The 22,203-nt window shown below is 44.4% G+C and overlaps 1 long non-coding RNA gene and 1 other non-coding gene across 2 annotated transcripts; both read right to left on the reverse strand.

The window, feature by feature from the left end:
• Nucleotides 1-8,928: 8,928 nt before the first annotated feature.
• LOC146186938 (uncharacterized) lies at nt 8,929-20,039 on the reverse strand. The gene is made up of 5 exons (XR_014708183.1): nt 19,509-20,039; nt 17,344-17,409; nt 12,800-12,882; nt 12,498-12,714; nt 8,929-11,090 (listed from the first exon to the last, which is right to left on the reverse strand). It is a non-coding gene; the product is annotated as an uncharacterized LOC146186938 (long non-coding RNA).
• On the reverse strand, nt 17,849-18,040 carry LOC146186939 (U2 spliceosomal RNA). Its single transcript, XR_014708360.1, has one exon. It is a non-coding gene; the product is annotated as a U2 spliceosomal RNA (small nuclear RNA).
• Nucleotides 20,040-22,203: the final 2,164 nt, after the last annotated feature.

Consider the following 22,203-nt stretch of genomic DNA (forward strand, 5'->3'; position numbering starts at 1 on the left):
AGGAAAAAAAAGCCGCTTGGACTACTCGCCTCTGGGTTCGTCTGGAAACGCACCGAACATATTTATTGATAAATATGCTTTACAGATGTCAGACGCGAATTGTTGGTCCGTGCGTATATCCATGGTCTTAAAATAATGCACCATCTCTTAACAAACGACTGCTTTCGCAGGCGCAAAGTCAGCTTCTTTGTGAACCGTTCTTCATATATTTTTTGTATGGGCCGCGCTACGGCAATGCATTTCTAACTCGGATTCTAGACAACGAGGGATTTTAAAATTAGATTGCCTCCGCAATGACGCAGCATACTTGTCACTCACTTCAAAGCGCTGACCAACATTCAACGACCGGCCAGCACATTTAGTGCTCTGCGCAACGAGAAAAATGTTGCGGTAAGCTCTGTTTACATGTAATTAGATTTCACACTTCCACGATCTGTTCCAAAGCGTTCATGGTTGCTCTGTACCGAATAGCATCATCACAGATGACCCGCGAAATTAGAAAACTGCTTTAGAATCTTTCGCAATTCCGTGTATTCCTATGGGGGCTAAGCTTACTTTTCACCCCCAAGTCGGCCCACGCTGGTGATAGAAGCGCCACCGCATCGGTCCGCGCGGCGAAGGACGCGCGACCGGCAGTCGCATGCGACCAGAGAGCAACCGATGTTCACTTGCGAATGCGACTTGCAGGTTGCTTTCCACATCGTATCTTCCTTAACTGTTCACCACATAGAGTAATTTACGTTCACGTCAGCTGAGCCGCTGATTGGTTAAGCGGTTTGCGACCAGCAGTCGCGCGACTTCGGAAATCGAGCAGTGCCCGAACCACCGTGGCCCGAACCACGGTGGCCCGAACGGCCCGCGGTAGTCGCTTTTCGACCGATGCGACCATTTGCGACTGTCGCTTTTCCACCAAAACGGTCGCGCGACCGCTGCGAGTCGCAAGTGTGAACGGACCTTATTAAGCACAGCGCGGAGACGCCGCCGGCACTTCATAACTTGTCATTGGCTGGTGCAATTTCTTTTATTTATTTATTTATTTATTTATTTATTATTATTTTTTTTTGCTTTTAAGCTCGTATTGTTTCCCGAGCAGCGCGCGGATGCTCTGTCGCAAGCGGCCTTAGGCCTGTCGATTGCTTTCAGTTCAGTGATGTCGGAAACCTTGCACGTTCTCATGTCTGCATGGATTCGCAGTAGTGCTGCTGCTAAGTAGGCGGGTGCTTTTACTCAGACATTCCTGCAAACACTAATCATCGCTAAAACCGTGCATTCCCAGCTTCCTTGTTCAGCTGTCAGGAGAAAGTCTACTTGCTAACCGCCGCAGTGCATATTTGGCTGCTGATCCCATTAAGGCCGTGGGTTCCGTCCTGGATACGGCAGCTGTATATTTGATAGAGGCAAAATGCAAGAATGTACTTGATGCACCATAGCAAACCCACAGGTGGCTTAATTATTCCTGATGTGCCGCTTCCAAACGTGAAGCCCCTAAATTAAAAAAAAAAAAGGACCTACTTTCAGCGTGATTGGTACGAGTCTTGTTTAAAAATAGTCATAGTGAACACATCAAAGTGTTATATGAGCTATATGATCATCCTGTTTACAGCAAGGTCAGGCCACAGGGTCTGTGGAGCCCACTTTGAAGGAGGCAAAAAGACCTACATGTTTGAAGTTCCCACTGGCTTTCCCCTAAAGCCGCAAAAGGTGACGGAGAGACATCCCCATATACGAAAGGTATAGCAACTAACTCTATTCCAAGAAACTTGGCATCCACATTTATATACTGTACAGATTTCTTTCAGCTGCAGGTTAATGCATCTAAATGCTTAGTATTAAGTTGAGTAGTCATAGCATGAATCCCTTATGTAGCAAGTACTGCTGCAGATTCCATATGCTGATTGTGAACACTCAAGAAAAATACTTGATCCGTATTTTATAAATAGGACCACCAGGTAGTCTCGCCTTAGATGTGTGATATGCAGTACATAGGTTTTGGGCTTAATCTTGCGCCTTTCTGGCATTAATTATTGCTATTTGACCTTTAATATACCTACTTTCGCTCCTAAAACTGTACTATTTTGTAAATAAATGATATTTCTCTCCTTGCTTCAACTAGCCCACTCAAAACAACTCAGCACTGCAAGTGATGCCTACCAGTACAGATGAGGCTGACCACACCACCATCAGTGGTACAACTTCAAATGGGGCAACCGAAGATCACAACTACAGCTTCTCGAAAGAAAGCGAGCAAAGTGTCCTTGACAAAATTGCTGCACAAAAGGAGATAATTTCAATGCTTCAAGATGACCTGGACAGCATAAAGGCAGAAGTAGAGGCAATTAAGAAACAGCTAGCAAAACTACAGCAAGAACAAGCCGAAACGAAAAAATTGTGCAGTCGATTGCAGCAGAAGAACAGGTTACTAAAGCTTGAATTATCAGTGCTACACAATGAGGTCAAAGACATGAAAGCGAAAGCAAAAAAAAAATGAATTTGCATATGAGGTGTTGATTCAAGACCCGAAAAAGCCGAAATACTACATGGCCTTCACATCACATGAACGTCTAATGCATTTTGGTTTTTCCTAGAGCCGGAAGCCAAGCGACTACACTCCTGTCATATGTCAAATGCAGAAGGCGAAAACAGGAAATTTGTTTCGCTTTTGAAAACCCAGTTGATCCTTGTGCTGATGCATCTGCGGCTGGGCCTTGATGGAACTGACCTAACCTACAGGTATAAGCAGTGCACTTGTGCCTTTTGGCACCTCATTCATGCTCCCGAGTATAACAAAAGGAATGACATGAACCGTGGCGTGGAGCTGCATCTGTGACATGATTTCAAAACAAAGTTCATGCTCTCCATGGCACAGAAAGGTTCTTGCTTTGCCCATCAGCAGCTCAGATAAGTACTGTATTGAGGTAAAACTATCGTGCAGTAACATAAACTGAGCAGAATGTTCCTGCTTAAAAACAATACCTGCCCTAATGAATGAGTAACAAAAAAGGAAATATGGGTAGATTGTGATTTTGGTTAGCAGACAATCTTAACGAGCAGCTATGACTCGGAAGCATCAAGATTTGGCCAAGTTGGTCTTGTGTTATTACTATCTGTTAAAATGCTGTTTACTTTTTTTAAATAAGCGGGTGGCATCATCTACACACAAAGTTGTCTTGTGATGTTGCATGCTTTACTAGCGAATTAATACAAATGATAAAGTACAGTTCTATCGATCGCGTGTGCCATATTACAAAATGTCTTGGTGCAATCCATACTGGAAAATATGCTCGTAAAAATTCTTTAATAGGTTTTGCGTGTAACAGACGACAGTGTCACGGATATAGACAACCTGGCTGGATTTCCTGAACAGGCTGTGTCAGGTAAGAGGAAAATACACATTTCTAGCAGATGGTCAAATGATGCTTTAACCAAAAGGCTGCAATCATCCATTTCAACTTTTTATCAGGTGCCAACGTGGATGCCACCTGTGATAAGTACCGACCTGAAGTATTCTCTGAAAAAGGATACAACACAGTCGATGGCTTCATGGATTGTACTGAAATATTTATAGAGACCATATATCATCCTTCAGAGTGAAACATACTCACTTTACAAAAAACATAACACAGCCAAAGGCCTGATAGTATACAGGCCCAATGGGTTCGTCATGTTTGTTTCAGATCTTGCACCTGGAAGGCTCTCCGATCATGTGACGGCGTGACGGCCTTGACAAGTTCTCACCTGGGCGCAGTGTAATGGCGCACAGAGGATTCATTATAGATGACGAATGCAAGCAGCTCTGTCTACACTTGAACATCCCCCATTTGTGAATGGGCGCTCACAACTGTCAGAAGACGACGAAACAGAGACAAGACGTATAGCAAGCCTTCGAACACATGTTGAAAGAAAGAACTTCCGAATCCTCTTGCAAGTGTTTGCCAATAGCATGATTGACCAGCTCAAAAAGGCCTGGCACGTGTGTGCACTTTTTTTTTTTTTTGATGAGCCCTTGCTCAAGTTATGTACATGAACCAAGTACTATTGCAAGCAAAAGTTAAATACCCCTGCCAGCTTGTGCCGAACCGTCATGAAAAAAATGGTGTTGCAGAGTGTTGCCGACATGTATTCTCAGCTTCAAGCTGCAGCCCTCTTTTCATCGCATAGGTCGGAAGGATTTTTTTTGCCCATTACTGCACTAATGACAGACTTAGGTCACTCAAAATTCTACTCAGATCCCCATCACAACCACATGCACAGATATACATAGTCCTGTCAGCTTCCTTTCAAGTGACTATGCAAAAATGCCCAGCATTGCTGAGCATGGTTTCAATTTAATGAAGGCCTGCTGGAAATCAGTTTTCTCTTAATGCATAATCTTAATGCATCTTAATGCATGTAGAAAGTACCAGAAGCTGTAGCTTCTTGAATAATAATCAATGTTCAGAAGATGTCAATACGGAGCCTGAAATATTGGATGACACAAAACAAATGCAGCAAGAACAGGAGGCATCACAACGGAAGAACCAAGCTACCAGGCTGTCCTGTCAAAAACCAGCTGATGATCATGACTGTCAAAGTGTGATCAAACGAAGTCACTATTTCGACTGTTCCTACTCAAGAAACCACTTCAGGGAATAGGATAGGCCACAAACACTGCACGCACTGCAAGTCAATATTTGAATCAGTGTCTCAGCAACTATATACCACCTAGCTCATTTAGGTTTTACTTTTATCCTATTTTCTTCATCTTCAAGATGAGTTAGAATTACTGCTCTGTACCAAACATTTACAGTGAGGTTTTCTTTTTCGACCCCGTAACAATTTGTGGTGTCTTCGACCATAAAGCTCCCAGAAAAAATTCTATTTGCAGAAAGATACCCTTCTAGTTGAACAGCTTTTCATCTGTGCAGATTATACTGGAAAAAACACGTCTTCCATGTTTTATTCTTCTAACACTGAGTCTAAAGTAACCAAACTTATTTGAGATATTAAGGCGAAAGATGAAACTCATATTTAGTTTAGTTTCCTGGTAGAAAAAACATGCCTTGAATTTTTACTCAGCAGCCTAAGGAGACACTTCTCTCAATGCCGTAGCTGTGATAACTAATTTCCAGCATGAAGACTTGATTTAGGCAGGTGTTTAGGCCCCATAGCTCCTGTCTTCACCTGGCTCCTGACCCTGTCTGGTCTACACGCCAAGTAGGGCGGTCTCACAAGCAGCATGTGACTGTATCAAACAAGCACGAATATGTAGCCTCACAGCCTCATGTACATTTTCAAAGTCCCCAGCACAAAAATTCACCAGGAACAAAATCATGTGTTAATGCAAAGCAAGAAAAGCACAGTACAAATTGCCATAATTCAAGAAACAAAAACAATGCCCCTCCCTTGCTTGGTCGAATGGCTTACAGCTGGGCTATGGAACTTCTCAGTTTTAATTACCGTATTTACTCCAATCTAAGCCAACCTCATTTCTAAGCCGACATATGGAAGGTGAGCACCAGGGGAAAGAACAGCATTCAAGCTCGCTGAAAAATGAGAAAACTGAAAACGACAACAGTTACAAAAAGCAAATAACTTTTTTTTTTTTTTTTGGAAGCATCCCCGTTTACTTTCCTGGCAGACTTCCAAGCCCCATTCATATACAACACACAGGCTTCCAATGTCACAGGCAGGATGACCTGCTGCATGAAGTCACAGCCATCCTCTCAAGTGCTTCCGTCAGTCATGGTTAGTAGCAGTTACTGCTACAGCGCTGTCTACACTGTCTGTCTACAGTGGAGTTTTGTGCAGCCACCACCCGCGTGCCATCTTACCAGTTCCAACGGGATATCGTCATGTCTTATGCACTATATTTATAAATCCCTGAATATTAGCCGACCTAGGAGTTTCATGTGTGTTCTTAAAAATATTATTAGCCTAAAGTCGAATAAATACAGCACGGGATCATTTTTAATGCTAGAACCACATTTCAGTGCAAGCTCTAGAGAATTCTGTCATGCTTGTGTGCAACTAAATTTTTAAAACAAAACTGTTCTGGCTTGGCATGAACAGAACAGAAGAGATGAGTCATGGAATAATATCCAGAAAGTTTTAATTATTCCTTATTAATATTATACAAATGTTTTCTTTCCTACTATTAGGCATCATTAAATGTTTTACTCTGTCTCTATTACAGGAATTAAGAACCAAATTAAAGCAGAGTTTGGAATGGCAACATAGAAACATTATACATAAAAATAAAAAAACGATCCACTTAGAATTCGGGATAAAGTTAAGAGCTTCTATCCTCCCCTCCTGGACTAGCAACCCACCTCCCTTGTACACACAGCCACAGACAAAACAACACAGCAGTAGCTGCTGTGACAGACCATGCCGCCAATGCAACATACAAAAAATAAATGCACGTGCAGAATAATTTAGTATTTAAACTTCGCAATGCGGTTACCTGTAGCACTTCATAAAAATTACAGCAAGTGTTGCCGATAATACAACAGCAGGATATGGTGCAATAAAACCCATTGCCATTTCATTTAAGGATACCAAAAATTATAACCAAGCTCAATGTGAAAGTAAGCTAAATGGAAAAATTTTAAGAAAGAAACAGCAGGCCACATTATGCACGAATGGAGAAAGTACATGGTGCAGTACAATGAACAGTGGCCAGATTAAGGAAAAGTGGTGTCCAATCTGAATGAGACGTAAGGCATGTTGGGTAGTTCCACTTCCAGGTCATTTGGGCAGCCATGGGTGTACGGCACGGTATTAGAAGTGTAGCAAAATCAAGCGATATTTGATTTCTTCATGGCTCAAAAAGCCTATAAGCAGCAGCCAGACAGGTCAACGTCATACGAATATGTTCAAATTTACTGTAGTATATTCGTGATTAAAGAGTGATAGAGCTCTGTAAGTGTGTGTGATAGAGCAGGCATGTCTGTTCGCGTTCCAGTTCTGCTTTGTCTCTTGCTAGGCCTGTTCTTTGTGCGGCTGTTAGGTGCATGTGTAAAATGTTAGAGCACACCTTTTCTGGAGGCATCACGCCTCAAAGAGCTGAAATACTGAAACTGTCATCAGCTGTGGCTATGCGTTACATACAACATTGTTGCTTACTTTGATCATAAGAAAGACTGAAACAGCGAGGAGCTGAAGGCCTACAAATCGCTGGAGGGCTATCTATGTCCAAGCGGGTATGTACGCTTTTTAACCCTTAAGCCTTTGTTAGATGTTAATTGCGAGGCTTTCGTGCTTAAAGGTAACTCGTCTCTCATCTCCTGCAAGCAAGCAGCACACAATTCTAGATGCTGTCCTGAAATTGGGCCATAAAATCCTCAACGGAACAGCGAACCTCTCCCAAATATCTGGGTTTACCTACCAGTGGTGGGTGGCATGCACTGGAGAAATCGGAGATGCTTTTTGCATGTGCATGGCAGGGTGAGGGATTTGACAACGTATATGAGACGCACAATATTTTCAGAACAGTTCCGTCAGCCCACCTGATTTTATTTTAGAGTTCCTGGAATAACTACAAAAAGAAAAGCTTGCTAGCGGCTGAATTTTACTTTGGCTGCTATGCAAATGTACAACTGACAAGTATGCAGTTTCAAGCTTTACTGTACATATGTGAATTATGCCCTGGAAAGCACACACTGCATCCACGGTGCTGAAAACTATATTAATTTGCATCAAGGCACTGGACTGGCTGACATAACCGTATTGGCAGAATACAGGTGAAAAGGCAGACATCCATTAGTTTTCAGTGTTTGTCACGTTTGTCATAAAACCCACTCCTAAGAAATTTTACTGAATGTTGTTCGAACATTTAAAAGAGAGTTCATTGGGTACAAATAAGGAACAATGTGCAGGTATCTGAAGCGTCTAGACTGCCTTAGATGTCAGAAGCGCAACTTTAGGCTTTACAAGTTTAGAATCTCCCTTTAACAGCAAAGGCATTGCTCAAGTGTCAGAAGCAGTGTTGTGCAATAACATTTACAGGAATGTAGAAAATAAAACTGCCTTGCATACAAACAGTTTTCTCTAAACAGGGTTATACAGTTGACTGTAGAGCTGTCCAGAGCATTCGAAGGGCACACTTATTGCTGCTGCCTGCCGGTCTCGATGCAGCTCATAAGATGAGAGTTAAATATTTATGAAAATGCACTGCACAATAAGGCCAGGTTCCAAGACTTAGACCACTCATAAATGGCAGAACTGTACTGCACCGAGCGCCGTCTGACAATCTAGACAGGTATGTGGTCAGCTGTATGACTTTGAAAACGTAGTGGTAGCTCCAAAAGTAACTGGAATAGTCTTTGCACCATGACATATGAAACTTGAAAATGTTGACTAGAAGCTATGTTTGGTGGAGCTGCACTGGCAAACAATTGAGTAATGCAGTCACAAATAAACATTTCAAGCAATTTGAATTGTTTTACGAAGAAGATAAGGTGAGCATTACAACATTGAGATGGGTCAGCCAGATTCGCGGATACCCTCTCTCTCTCTGCTGCACATCTGCTGATAGAGCGCGCTGGCATGCAGGTTTCTTAGTTGAGACACCTCTTGCACACTTCTTTTTACTTTTGATGCACCTGTTTAAACCTAAGCAAATGAATGCTTACATTTTGCTGCCAGGGATGGTGCCATGTTTGTCAGCCCAGCAATAACAGTCGGCTAGTCTTCAAAATTTGGGCCAGGGTTGTAAATAAACAGTTCCTGGTAGCATTTTCCCCTTTTCAAAGTGACCAATGGCCCTCTCAACTAAGACTCTAGATGAGGATACATGGCTGGACTTCACCACCTCCATCTTCAGGAAGCTGCAGCTTTCCTTTCGCAAAGGCAGGAGTGATAAGATGCACTCCTTTAAAAAAAAAACTCTTCATGAAGGAGGAAACCTCTATCAACCAGCACCTGGTCACCTTCATCAAGTATGTCCAGTAGACCCTTGTAAAAATGTGAAACTCACTTCATTTAAGCAATACGACGATTCATAAGCATGCATTACATCTAAGCTCTAGATGACAGCATTTATTTGTACAGAGTGTTCAGCTTTTAAGAAATCTTAAAACCAGATTTTGCGAAGGCTTTGCTTCGTAGAAATTAGTTCAATGCTGTATGAGCAAAGATGAAAAACAGTGAAGCTTTCCATAATGCTAAAATTGAAATGTGACGACTTTGAAAAGAATACCACTAAATAAGCCATTTTCTAATGTGGTCTGCTTGTCTCTAGCTCTGCCTCCATACCCTGGGGATATAAACGTAACTGCTCCATGTGGGCTGACACACACAGGAAGCTTCAATGTCGAATCCTGTTTATTATTGCTCCACACTTGCTGCATGCTCAGGTTGAATGACTGTAGACATAAAACTAATGTTTCACTATTGGGCCCAAAAATCAGGTTCTACACAGCGCTGAATAAATTTTGCTGTGTTCACAATGCAGACATACCTTGGCACTGATACTTCTGTGCAGTCAATGATGCTGTGCAACACAGCTTCGGAAAGAAGTGGCTATCCGCCGTCAGCCATGACTGGGCAACAGCCGGATTCGGAAACCGCATTAGCTGCTTGCACAAAGCCTTCATGGGCTTCAGCCAAAGCTTCAAAATGGATGTCACAGTGCAACACGACAAAAAGAAGCAGGTCCCTTACAAGAAAAGCGTGTCTAAGATGCACCAGAAATAAAAATTACTGTGTTCAGGGGTGGAAGCAGGCTCAAGTATATTGGAGTAGCTCATGGAACAGTAATAAAGCTATTTTGGAGCAGCTTTAGAGCAATAAAAATAAGTTCAGGAGCATTCAAATTATGTTCTGGAGCATGTTTCCAAGGTGAAATGCTTACATGGTAACAGTTTTCTCTTCCTAACATGCAAAAAATTTAAATTAATTCCTTTTTATTTCAACATTCAATGCTTTGATGATTATGCAAAAAAACTTGTACACAGGCTTAAATAACACAAATGACCTGCGAAACAATTTGGAACATACTAGCAGTAAACGAAATGCTTGCTTCTACAGTTCGTAACTGAACATTACGCTTGACTAAAAGCTTTAGACTACTTTAACTTGATAGATTCAAAGATGGAGCCCACAACTTTGATGTACTCATGAAATGCCACTAGTTGAGAGCTCACATCAATGAGTAGCACATCTCTGCTCTTTATCTTGTGCATATATCCTTCTTGATCCTATGCCTCTGCTGATAAATGTCTGAGCACCGGTCAGTAGTGACTTCAGCGAGGATGGGAAACACTGAAGGGCAGCCTTTTCCCCCCTCAGGTTCTGTACTTCACTGCCTGGTGCCTCATGTTTTGTTTGAGTGATGCTGAAGCTTCCTTTGTTTCAATAAATCAGCAATAGGCCTGTATGGCTTTAAAATACTCTTGAGAACATTTCTAGTGATTGGCACCTTCATAGCATCCCCTTCATAATGCTTCAAGTATGCATTTATCTGGCATGTTCTTGACACACTTGTTACTAACAAAGAGGCTCGATGTTGAAGTACCTGCTTGTTTTCACAGGTGCAGTTCTTTGTAGCCTCACAAGTTTCTTAACAGCTTATGGTAGTTTGCACTGTCCACTCCGCTTCCCTCGCTGCTCTGCTCTGACTTCTTTCATCACTGGTGATTGGAAAGCATACATTTAGTGCTGTGTTAAGTGGACAGATCATTTTTTTGCAATTAATTCTCTCCAGCTGCTTGTGGCTCATCTTAAATTTACTTGCGAACAAACATTTATTATGCTTCATTCTTTTCTAGAGTATAATATATGTTTATTTGTATCAGGCCCAGTGCAAGATGTGTTATACCTCTGCCACCGGTGTGCTACCATTGTTTCGAGTATGGCAGCCCCTATACCGAGTATACACCACGATCATGCACACTGTGTTGCAAGAGCACTTGTTCTGCTAAATGTGATGTCAGTGCACTTAGGCAGCTTGTTTGGAGCAGTTTTGGAGCAGTATTTTGCTTTGGAGCCGGGAAAGTAGTTTGGAGCAGTGCTTCTACTCCTGTGTTTCTTGGGGCACCATAGTTTGAATGCGGGGCAGGCCTGCCACAACCGACGCAGGAAGGGCAAAGAACAAAAAGCTTTCAACAGACCTGGAAAGAAAAGAAAATGATTATCGGTGAATCCTGGTAAAAATTGAAACCTGTAGTGAAAGTTGTGTTTGCACATAATATTCTGACCTAAGAGCACTATATAGAATGGTTAAATGAATTTGGACTCATTCTGCGCCAATTTCCAAGTTATAACACTGGAATGCAGAAAGGGGAGTAACCCCTCACGTACCAGTGTAAAATGTATCCTTGGCCTCAGTCATTACCCCTCCTGTTCCACCTGCTCAAGTCGCACACTTTTTGTCTGTTTCTCTCATTCAGCGCTCAGTTGGTTACAACCGATAGACAAAGCAGCCTCTGTCTGAATTCCTAAAATTGAAGACAAAAATTATGCGATGCAAAGCAAAGCAGATATTGCCAAGAAAAATATTCAACTAGTGTTCAAAAAATTACGAGACACTTTAGCAACTAAAGTGGCAGGTGAAAGCCTGAGTGCCACATTCTGCTATGCATTTGTTGCGAATGTGGCTGTGAATGCTGCTTCGAGTAAAGAGGATGACTACTGTTTCACATTCCTTCCTTCCTTTATGGCATGGTACATGTGTACGTGGAGAATTGCGACAGAAAATGCACCTTTTCTATCCTGTAAATCGATTTCAAACGCTGCTAATGCCTGCTGTACTAACGCCTACTAGATATCTTGGTCTGCTTCTGTCTGCTGTGTGGTGCGACGTTCGAGGAAGCAGCAAATTAAAGGGCGCACTGACGCCTGGATTGGACGCCTGGTGGGGCCAGCTTCATATAGTGTACATTAATCGCCTTGTGTCGACGTGCGATGGTACATCGCGCGCCCCTTGTCGAACACAACCAGCATTTCATTGAAAGTTCACCGCCGTTCTATAATTTGTGTATAGGAAAGGAAAGGCGCAGCATCTGTCACTGGCGGGATCCTGCTATCAACCTCACAGTAGACAAGGGGAATTATGAAGAGCTTTTCACGATGCGGGGCGTGACGTAGTGGTAAAGCGCTGGGCTGGGGATCCAAGGGATGGAGGTTCGATTCCCGGTGGAGACTAATTTTGTATTTTAAAGAGGAGGAGTCGCACACCTTCTAAGCGTTGCTAGGCAACACTGGCAGAGCTTGGCGAGGGAGCTGGCCGCTGGCCTTGGCTGTGACATCATGCGCATGCGCAGAACTAGGCTATGTGGAGCCACGTAAAGCTGCGCTCTGATACGGGTAGTGAAAATTTTGCTTCAAAAATATGTTTTCATTGCTGTCAAAACATTAGTTCACACCAACTGGGTTGGTCATGATGAAATGCAACTCAGTTGGATTTCAGCATGGCGATAAGGAAGCAATCATCTTCAATTAGGATCTGAACAAAAGCATGAGATTCACTTTAAATGTTCAATAACTTTGTGCTGCAAATAAAGGGCATGGCTGCTTGCCTGCAGCCTTCCTTCGTCGTAATAGAGACTGCCTCGAAACCCACGAGCGTGGCGCCTGATCCCCCAGCTGCCTCGTCCTGTCCAGGCACTGACACAGTGCCAGTGACTGCAGCCGACTTCGCAGTGCGCGGTGCACAGTCTTGTCCCTCCTGCAGCTGCCGGCAGTGGTAGCATACGCTGGTTCCGGACAGCAGCTACGAGCTTGTAACGAAGATGGCTGAGGGAAAAAGTAAAACATTTCAACACCTATAACATCTATAGGCTCTGTAATGATGCAGGCACAAAAAGGGATCTTTACCAACCTTTTCAGGGTGTGAAATGACCAAGCGCTGCTGGTAGTTGCGGCATATATAGTCAATGCCGCATGGGTCGGCACTCAGTGCTCCTGAAGAAAAAGGGCACAACGCACTAAAGCAGACTGCATTACATACGTAAAGGACTCAAACACGTAGCTCGGAACAAAGTCGAGAGTGCTCCTTGGTGCTTCTAATAGGTGGCGTCTAAATTTTGGCAGCCATTGCGTCACAGCGAGGTTTAGTAACATGAATTTTGACTTCCGGGTCGTGTCTATGGCTTGATTTGCATTGGCATTGCCTGTGAACATGATATTTACAACACATATTTTTAAGTTCAGACGTTCACAGTGCCGAAGAAATTGCATTAAACTGTAGAAACTCTGCCAAAACGGTATAAGATGTTCAGAGTGCCTTGGAACATAGAGCGACGAAAGCAATGGGCCGTTGCTATCCGCCGGCAGACTGCTGCCGGTCTTAGCTCAGTGTTGTACATTGTGGGCATGGTGAAGTAAGCCAAAACCCAAATAATATGTACATGTGCAAGGCAAAGCACAGGTACAAGGCGGCAAGTTCAAAGAGACTGCAATGCTGCGCTAGATTCAAGAAATGTTAGTAATGATAAACAGAAAAATGTTTCATTGATGGCCACAATGCTGTCAGGTGAAGCATTCCACTCCTTTATAGCCAGGACTAATGGAGAATTCAGATATTTGTTTGTGCGGGCAAAAACTGTTTAAATTTTATGCGCACGTTCGGTACGAGATGATATGTGATGTGTCGCTCTGATGTGCCTGCACGCGAAAAATGAATTATCTAGTAGAGGGAGTGGAACAATGATAAACAAAAAAATTTCTGTCGTATAATGAGGTCCAGAATGTTTAGAGATTGCTTTATTACAGAAACGCTCTGGTATGGGGAGTACGACCATAGAATAAAGCGGGCTGCCTTATTTTGCACAGACAGTTGAGACTCTACGGAGCTGGATAATATACTTCGGTGGGGATGCCATACTACCGAACAATAATCTAAGGATGGCCGAATTAGAGATGTGTAGGCCTGTAGCTTTAATTGGTATCAGGGTTATCTAAGGTAGACGACATTTGAGAAGGCCGAATTTTGTCAAAGATTTGCTAGTTATATATTTTATATGGATATGCCAATTGACGTTCATGAAAAGAACAACGTCCAAATATTTGAAAGTTGATGTGCGCTCAATTACATTTATAATGTAGTGGTTTACTGCAGTTTTATAAAGTACAGACAAAGTCATCTGTTTGGTTTTATTGCTGTTTATTTCCACCTGTCAAACACTGCACCAAGTACTTAACCTATCTAGATCTGTTTGCAAAGCAACAACGATGTTAGGATTAAATATTTCCTTATAAATGATACAATCGCCAGCAAAAAAGACATATGGAGGTGCTAATCTCTGTCGTGGTGTCATTAATATAAATTAGAACAGAAGTGGGCCTAAAATGGACCCTTGCGGTACACCCGATTTAACATGTTCAGGTTCAGATACGATGTTATTCGCAAATACAGATTGTTGCCTGTTAGCTAAAAGTTCTATCCACTTTGTAGTATTATGGTCAAGTTACAAGTTATGCACCTTTTTGATGAGGTGCTTGTGGGCTACCCAATCAAAGGGTTTAGAAAAGTCAATAAATATTGTGTCAGTGAACAAGGCGCTGTGGATTGTAAGACGGAGATCTGTAACTAATTCAAATAATTGGGTTTGGGTATGAATGCTGGTACTGAAAACCATGCACATTTTCAAGTAGCAGGTCATTTGTTTTAGGCATTCTATGATGTGGGAAGTCTAGTGCCATGATTAAAGTCTAAGACTGTCCTGATCCTATTAGCGATTACCTTAGTAAATACCTTGTACATAATGGATAGTAAACTGATTGGTCTGTAATTTTTCAAGTCCTTAGCGTCCCATTTGAATTAAAATAATGTTAGCCTTCTTCCATGAGTCCAGTACTTTCGATGACATGAGGCAGCATGTCATGCAGCGGCCCCCTACGTGTGTCACATGTCGGAGGTATTCTAGAAGCTCCTTCACGGAGCTGAAGTAAGAAATGACCACGGATCACAAGCCTTGAAGTAAGTCACAAAGCTTCTCTGCATCTGTTATCACTGTGTTGGCACATTCACATAGCTGCTGCTCGAATTTTTGTAGACGAATGTATGCCTATTTTGACATGTCCCCTATTGTATCTGCGCGTCTGCAAAAGCGCAGTATAGCGCTTTCTGCCAATCTGCTCATGTTTGCATTGTTTTCTCCCAGAAGGCTGTCACATACCAGACCCGGGCTGTCTACCAGGCGAACACCAGGTTGTCACTTTCTGTTCACCTGTCCTGCACAGGATCAGCGGTATCCTTCGTATATGTGGAGCCAGTCCTCCAGATCTTCATCAGCTGTCGCTTTAAACGTAGGGATGCAGCGTGAAGCCCGGATCGATGGTGTGTTATATGTTCATTTTGGTCGTTCATATCGATGGCCGGAATGATGCAGCCCCTTAAATCTTTCAGCTGTGGTCATTTGCTTATTTTTGCTGCCACGATAGTTTTCTTGCCAGAAGAAAACAGGTCGTTAAAGTGCTCATCAAAGTTTTTACTTGTTTCTTCACCTTTTAGCACGTCCTGTAACTGCAGCGTAATTTTTCCACAACTGTGTTTCAACGTTATCGGTGAGTGGTCGCTTCCCCTTCATTCTATTTTTATCCATAGCTAGCGCTGGATTACAGGGAGAGCTAAGGAGGCTGAAGCCCAGGGCCTCATCTTTGAGAGCAGGGGAAGGAGGCCCGCCTAATGCAACTGTTCAGCCTAGCTGACAATGAAGACCTTGTGCTGCAAAAATGACTTCCCCACCATCTCAAGGGCCTCTTATGGGGCATTCGGTCTGCATTTGCTTCACGAATTGTGCAAGGTTCTTTTTTTCGTAGTTTCCAGTCTTTGTGTGTATGTGTGTGTGTGGGGGGGGGGGGGGAATCTTAAAATTGCAATGCGAACAGTATGTGGGATGAAAAGGAAAATAAAATGTTCCTTCTCTACCATCTTTTCCCAACTCTCCAATACTTAAATCACTTCCTTTCTACCACACAGAGAGAGAAAAGAAAGTCCATGCCACATTGATTGCCTCACAAAAGTGTCCTTCGTAATCTTCTCGGCTGAGCATGAATGGCTTCTTTAGTAGTAATGCTGTTGCATTTCTAGTGCAGGAACTCCATTGACTGCACTTTGTTCTTGTTTTCTTTTTTTAATTTGTTGTAGTTCAAATGACACTGGGTATATTCCAGTAGTGTACTATGGCCATGTGGAGGGACCGTCAAGAAAAGAAAGGGGGGGGGGGGGGGGGGCTACATGCTCATCAGACCCGGGCATCTGTTCCTCATAGTCCAGCCCTGTCCATAGCAGGGATCTTAAATGCACCTCCACCATTTGCTACAGCTAGTTTCTGGCTATACCTCGAGTCGTGTCTGCTCAATCTTCACTACTGGGAAAAGTTCCTGGCGGGTAATGCCTCGGCAATGTTTTCCTGTGGTCTGTCAGACAGGAAAGCAACAGAGACCGAAATACACAAAGGAGGGCTATGCGCTCATCGCATGTGGCAACAGCGATACGTACGATTAGGACTAGCTGGCGGCGCTGGTTCTTGTTCAGATTGTCTGGCAGGTCGTGCCTAGACTTTCATCCCGAAATCAAGCTACTCAGCTCTGCCCTGAATGGGACGACTCCTTTTTACTCTCCCCAACCCTGAAGTTATTGTCCCCCTCGGTAATGGAGTGAGGGAGCAAAGTTTACTCGCTGTACGCTCTCCAGCCTGTTGCGTCATCTAGACTCTACGGCCATTGCTATGTGCACCTGTGGTAGTTACTTAGTTACTGCGTCCGCATTTCACTTCACAGCGCTCTCACTGCAATGGCTCTGTGGTTTAGGTGTGACTGCTGAGCCCAGGACATGGGTTTGATCCCTGCTGCGGTGACCCGTGTTTCCATGCGGCTGAAACTCTGGCCACTCTTGCGCCATGTGATGTGAATGTACTCCGGTCTGAACTAATTAATCTCTTCACTACAGTGTTCCTCTCAGCCCACGCTGCTTTGGGAAGTTGACTCCGTATACCACACCACTGCACTGTACTTTTCACATCACAAATTGATTCAAGCCGAGCCAATTCACAGTTTCACTACCGCACTTTTCACTGAGCCAAGCCAAGCCAATTCAGTTTCACAGACCACACTTCACGTCACAAACTGGCTCAAGCCAAGCCAATTCACAGTTTCGCAGACCACACTTTTCACGTCCCAAACTGAGTCAAGCCAAACCAATTATCAGTTTAACTGACTGCATTTTTCACATCCCAAGTTGAGCCACGTCAGTGCATGGTCTTTCTGGTGAGGTTGTAATGCTCCATGGTGTGACGTTGCAGCACCAATTGGTTGTCATAGTGGCATGTATATCCCGTCTGATGTTCCAGCCATTTCTTTCGCAGCTTCACTTGCGCCCCGGCCGGCACCTCTTTTTGGCCCCTCCGTGTAGCCACTCACCAGGTGAAGCAGTCAACGGGCCTTGACTAGATGACCTGCATTACATCCAAATGCTGAAGTAACGTCCTGCAGAGGCAAAAATTAAGAGTTGAGACATACCATAAGCCTGCAGATATTTATGACACACACACATACCTAGTAAAGATCACATGTTATTACTTTAAACATCACATTCAACAAAACTGGCAAAAAATAGCCTGAGCATAAGGACTTTTTTCCTTTCATCTACATACACAACCAATTTTCGTCTTTGACATAAGTGGCTCTCTCGAGGTGAAAATAAGTGCTATCTTCTCTGATTCTTCAAAGGCAGATTGATTAACCGGGGTCTAGCACTACGGTAGACGGGTGCGACATACTCCGACCCTGCCACCATAGTCGCCCAGGCAGACGTTGGGGTCACAGGTGTCAGAACACTTCATAGAGAACAGTCTGCAATCAGAACTGCCTCCTTAGTTGTGGATTAACTCTGATTTTTGATTTTGAAAGTCTCACCCCGTGGTGGGGTGAGTGGGCCGATCCCGGAGGCAGTGCAATACCGGGCCAACCCGTGGCGGAGGTGAAGCAAGCTTCAAGCACTCCGCCGCATTCCAAAAATAAGTTTAATATCTTGGGTCCAAATAGGACCCGTATCAGATATTAAGCTGATAAGAACAGATACTACACTTTGATCTTAGCCAAAAGGCCGAGAAGCGATACCAAGGCTTGAATCGCGGTCCGGGGTCTTTACAACCAACTACCAGACACGCCCCCGTCACAAAGTGAGCGCCCGCCGGCGAGCGCCGCGAGATCGGGCGCTTCTCCAGGGCGGTGGCTCCGGCAGGTTTCTATGACTCCCTCGGCTCGTCTCTGCTATTTGAAAGCATTGACTTAAAGCCCATTACACTCGAAATTCGACTACGGTACTCAGAATCCGAGCAAAGTTTACCTTCTTTAACGGTCGCCCTAGCGGTGTTGCGAAGTCGTTTCGAAAAATTACGCTGAAGTTAAGTCCATGTGAAAATATTTCCTCTCATAAACTAATTTAGTATATCGTAAATGTGTGGACTTAAAATAATCAACCGCAATAAAGCATATTAACAATAAAAATAGCAACAAGCGAAACCGCGCCCAGTATGGCAGCGCCCATGGGTAGGCATGTCGATCGCACATGCACCCGAGTACCAGCGCAACTAGTTCTGTAAAAGTCAGCTTTCCCGCACTCCCAGGCGCGTATCCGCTGCTTACTAAAGTAATTTAGTGAACTGAGATGCAAAGGGAATTCGCTCGCAGCAACAATCAAGCGGACGAATGGAAGGAGCCCACGGTGAGCACGGAGCTATGTCACCGGTTAGGCGGGGTTTAGAGCTTTGGATACACATTCTGTCGTATCTAACACAAAGTAACGAAGATCCTGTGCTAGCACATTGCAGTGGGTCGTATAGATGGTTATTTATTCTACGAATGCTTCTAGTTTCACATTCGCTAACAGCACAGTTGATCCGTAGCTTCCCCGCCGTACCGATGCAGCGTGCTCTCAACGCACGTATCGTGTATAGTTAAATTATGTCGTTGTACCAATTATATTAGCACTGCCAAACGAAAGAAATTAAATTGCCAAGGTTGGAGAACAATCGATTTCAAAAGCTAGGCTGTCAGCTGATCCGCCAGGATGGTCCAGCGAGAGCGAATGTGGACACGGCCGGTTTGCCGCCGGGTCCGCAGATGGCGCCACGATACCGTGTCGGCGCCGTCGGGCGTAAAATCAACTTCAACAAAGGCAAAAGGAGCGAAACGTGAAAGCGCCGAAACCGCAACCATGAAATAACCGCAGCCCAGAAATAACATCTTCTGAAACATATTCCCAACAGAAGCGCAGCGAGAACTCGAGAAGAACGATAGGCAGTCATGTCACTCCGTACATGGCGCTGCGGGAAAAAAATAAAAAATTCTTATAAACGAAAGGTCGGCTATTTCTTCAAAAGTACGGCCCCTGGAAATATATCGAATGCATGATGTCAAGGCTATCAAAACGTAAACATAAGTCAGACTGTGGACCATTGACAATTAAGTTGTACTGTACTCGAAGACATGTGCCATTGATGAGCAAGCAACAGTAACCGCGCTACCTTCCTACACCGCGAGTTCGAAACGAAGGCCAAGTTAAATATGTAACGCAAGCTTGCCTGACATTCGACGCGGCTCAGATGGCTTCAACAATACGACGCTAGATGCAATACAGCTCTGTCCCACCGAAGGTTCTTCGGCGAACTGCTACGTTGGCGGCGCTTCTGTGTAAACAAGACGCAGTCGGCGGGCGTCACACCAGTGGCAGCACAAGCGCGCGGCAAAAACGACTAACAAGTCATGCACGCACCATAAACACGGCGCAACAGTTGCGACCGCACAGCCATCACTTCGCGAATGCGACACCAAAATTAATCAGCGTAACGAGGATAAAACCGCTGCAGCAAAACACGCACACAATGAACACTGGAAGTGACGGTCTGCTCACACACACACACGTGTTTGCTAGCCACCTGCACAGCATACTGCTCGTACTGCCGTGCATCACGCACGCGTCACAAACACGGCGCTACCACACACATGGCGGCAACAAAATAACCACCGACGCACAGGCTAGAGTATCACTTCTGCACAGCTGCACGAACAATAGAACACGGTCGAACAACAAAGATGCGCAGGACCATGCAGCACCACTGCGAAAGGTGAACTAAGACTGACGCACTGACCTCCTGCGCCTGAGCGACGAATTCTCGCATACGTCACATCGCGTCATTCGACCCGCCTCGACGAGAATGGACGAATAGAATTCTGCCTTTCCTGCTTCGTTTTTCTCTTGCTCCTTTCTGGAAGCGCTGAGAAGGAGCATCATCTCAATGCCCTCCAACTTTCCCACCCCCACCTCACCTTCCTTCACCAGCCATGAGGCCTCTCCTTGTCTCCCTCTTGCGCCCAGCTGACGCTGACAAGACCACACAGAGAGAAAAGAGAATAGGTTGGGGAAGGGAAAGGAAACTGCAGCGCTCATTCGACTGCCTTGGCCTGGGCGCCGGGCTCCTCGCCAAGGCCTTCTGCTTGCGAGCTGCTTGTCTCCGCCGCGGGTCGGGTAGCGGCGAGTACCAGAGGGCAAAGGGCGAACTTCCGCGCTTAAGTCGAAAAGAAGCCCAAGTACCGCGCCGCCAGTTGAATGGTTTTAACTTGTCCCACGTACGACTGCAGCAATGCCATACGTTTGTTTCCGTCGATTCGCTTACATCGTCGAGGTTGCAAATACTTGGTCCAGTCATTCCCACCCTACGGAAATGAGAAAGCCAAAAATACAACTTCCCCCCTCTGTATCGTTGGCTTGTAGAGAGAGGCGTCGAAAGGGTACAATGGCTTAATAGCAAGCCGGGACAGACAAGCTGTTCACAGCGCTGGGAAAGGCAGGGGCGATATTAGAAGCACAATGATCTATTATTGTGCGTAGGCTCCCGAGGTACTTGGAAGCACAATTACCTATTTTTGTGCGCAGGCGGATACCTCTTCGTTTCCGCAAAGAAAAAAAAAAAAAAGAAAAGGCAAGTGCGTGGTCTATACTTCGTTTCACGAGATATCTGCAGCACTGCGATAGGCAAAGGAGCTCTTACTATTGTGTCCCTTAGTGCCTCTCGCCCCTGCGCACTATAATAGAGAATTGTGCTCCTGCTGTCACCCCCGCCAATTTGGGGGGGGGGGGGGGGGGCGAGAGGCACGTAGGAGCACAATTGCCTATTGTAGTGCGCGTGATCCTGATTGGATCGAGGTGCCTCTGCCTTTCGCAGTGCTGCAAACATCTTGTGAGACGAAGTATAGGAAAGAGGAATTTTGATTGAAAAAACAAGCCTTGTGACGAAGCTGACAAATTTCTTTCTACACATGACCAATGGACCTTTTTTCAAGTAGCTTCCTCGGTTGCCATTTTCGCTGGAATGCCACACGAAAAGGGGGAGAGTGGGGGAGTTCGCTGCACTTGCTTTTCCACGAAGCGATCGACGTCCCTCGATTCCTGGATAGAAGGGCGAGCCATCGCCAGCCGGGAAGAAAATTTCAAGACCGCAGGATGGTTGTAGGGGTTTATTAAAATATAATCGAAAGGAGAGAGTTCCAGTGACAATTACGGAGATATTTGAAAGCGGTATCCACACACGAGGTGACATATGCTAATGTATATTCAGAAGCCTGTCAAAGATATGTCGTCGCGGTCACTACAGGTGGACTGTGCAGCAAGCCAGGCGTTGTGCACGTAATACAGCTCAAGGATTGGGCTATCAACCGAAATTGAATGATATTTTTAAAGCGAAAAATGTGCCAAATAACAAAACGCAAAATAGTGTGCTGTCATGATTTCTAATTCCTAATATGGGCTTTACGGAATGCAGCTTATTTCATTTTCCCAAGCAGCCTGCCACTCGTAGTTGACTGTGCACTAGTTTCATGCAATGTTCGTGGCATGTTCACCTATTTCCATGGTTCTGACTTGTGCAGCGAATGTGTCTGCTCTCTTTTTATCGATAATTCCAATATAACTGGGGACCCAGCAGAATATTACAGAATGTGTTTGTGTCGTGGCTTTTACTATGTATTATGCTTCCTATCAGTGAGTGAACAGCATATCCAGAGGTTAACGCGGTGAGGACACTTAGCGTGTAAATAATGCTACTTTTGATCAATTCATTCGTTATTTCACCCACAGCGACACAACGTGTATAACAATCTGCAATAAAAACTGATGCACACTGAGTCAGTCGTATTGATTTCTGTTTCGTCCAGCGCTATCACACTACCAACATAATCTGTATAAAATGAGGTGTAATTACTATGTTTTTCCTTTAGCCT

The sequence above is a fragment of the Amblyomma maculatum genome, chromosome 6 (genome assembly GCF_055883805.1).
Source record: "Amblyomma maculatum isolate TAMU_Amacu chromosome 6, ASM5588380v1, whole genome shotgun sequence".
In the NCBI taxonomy this organism is placed as follows: domain Eukaryota; kingdom Metazoa; phylum Arthropoda; class Arachnida; order Ixodida; family Ixodidae; genus Amblyomma; species Amblyomma maculatum.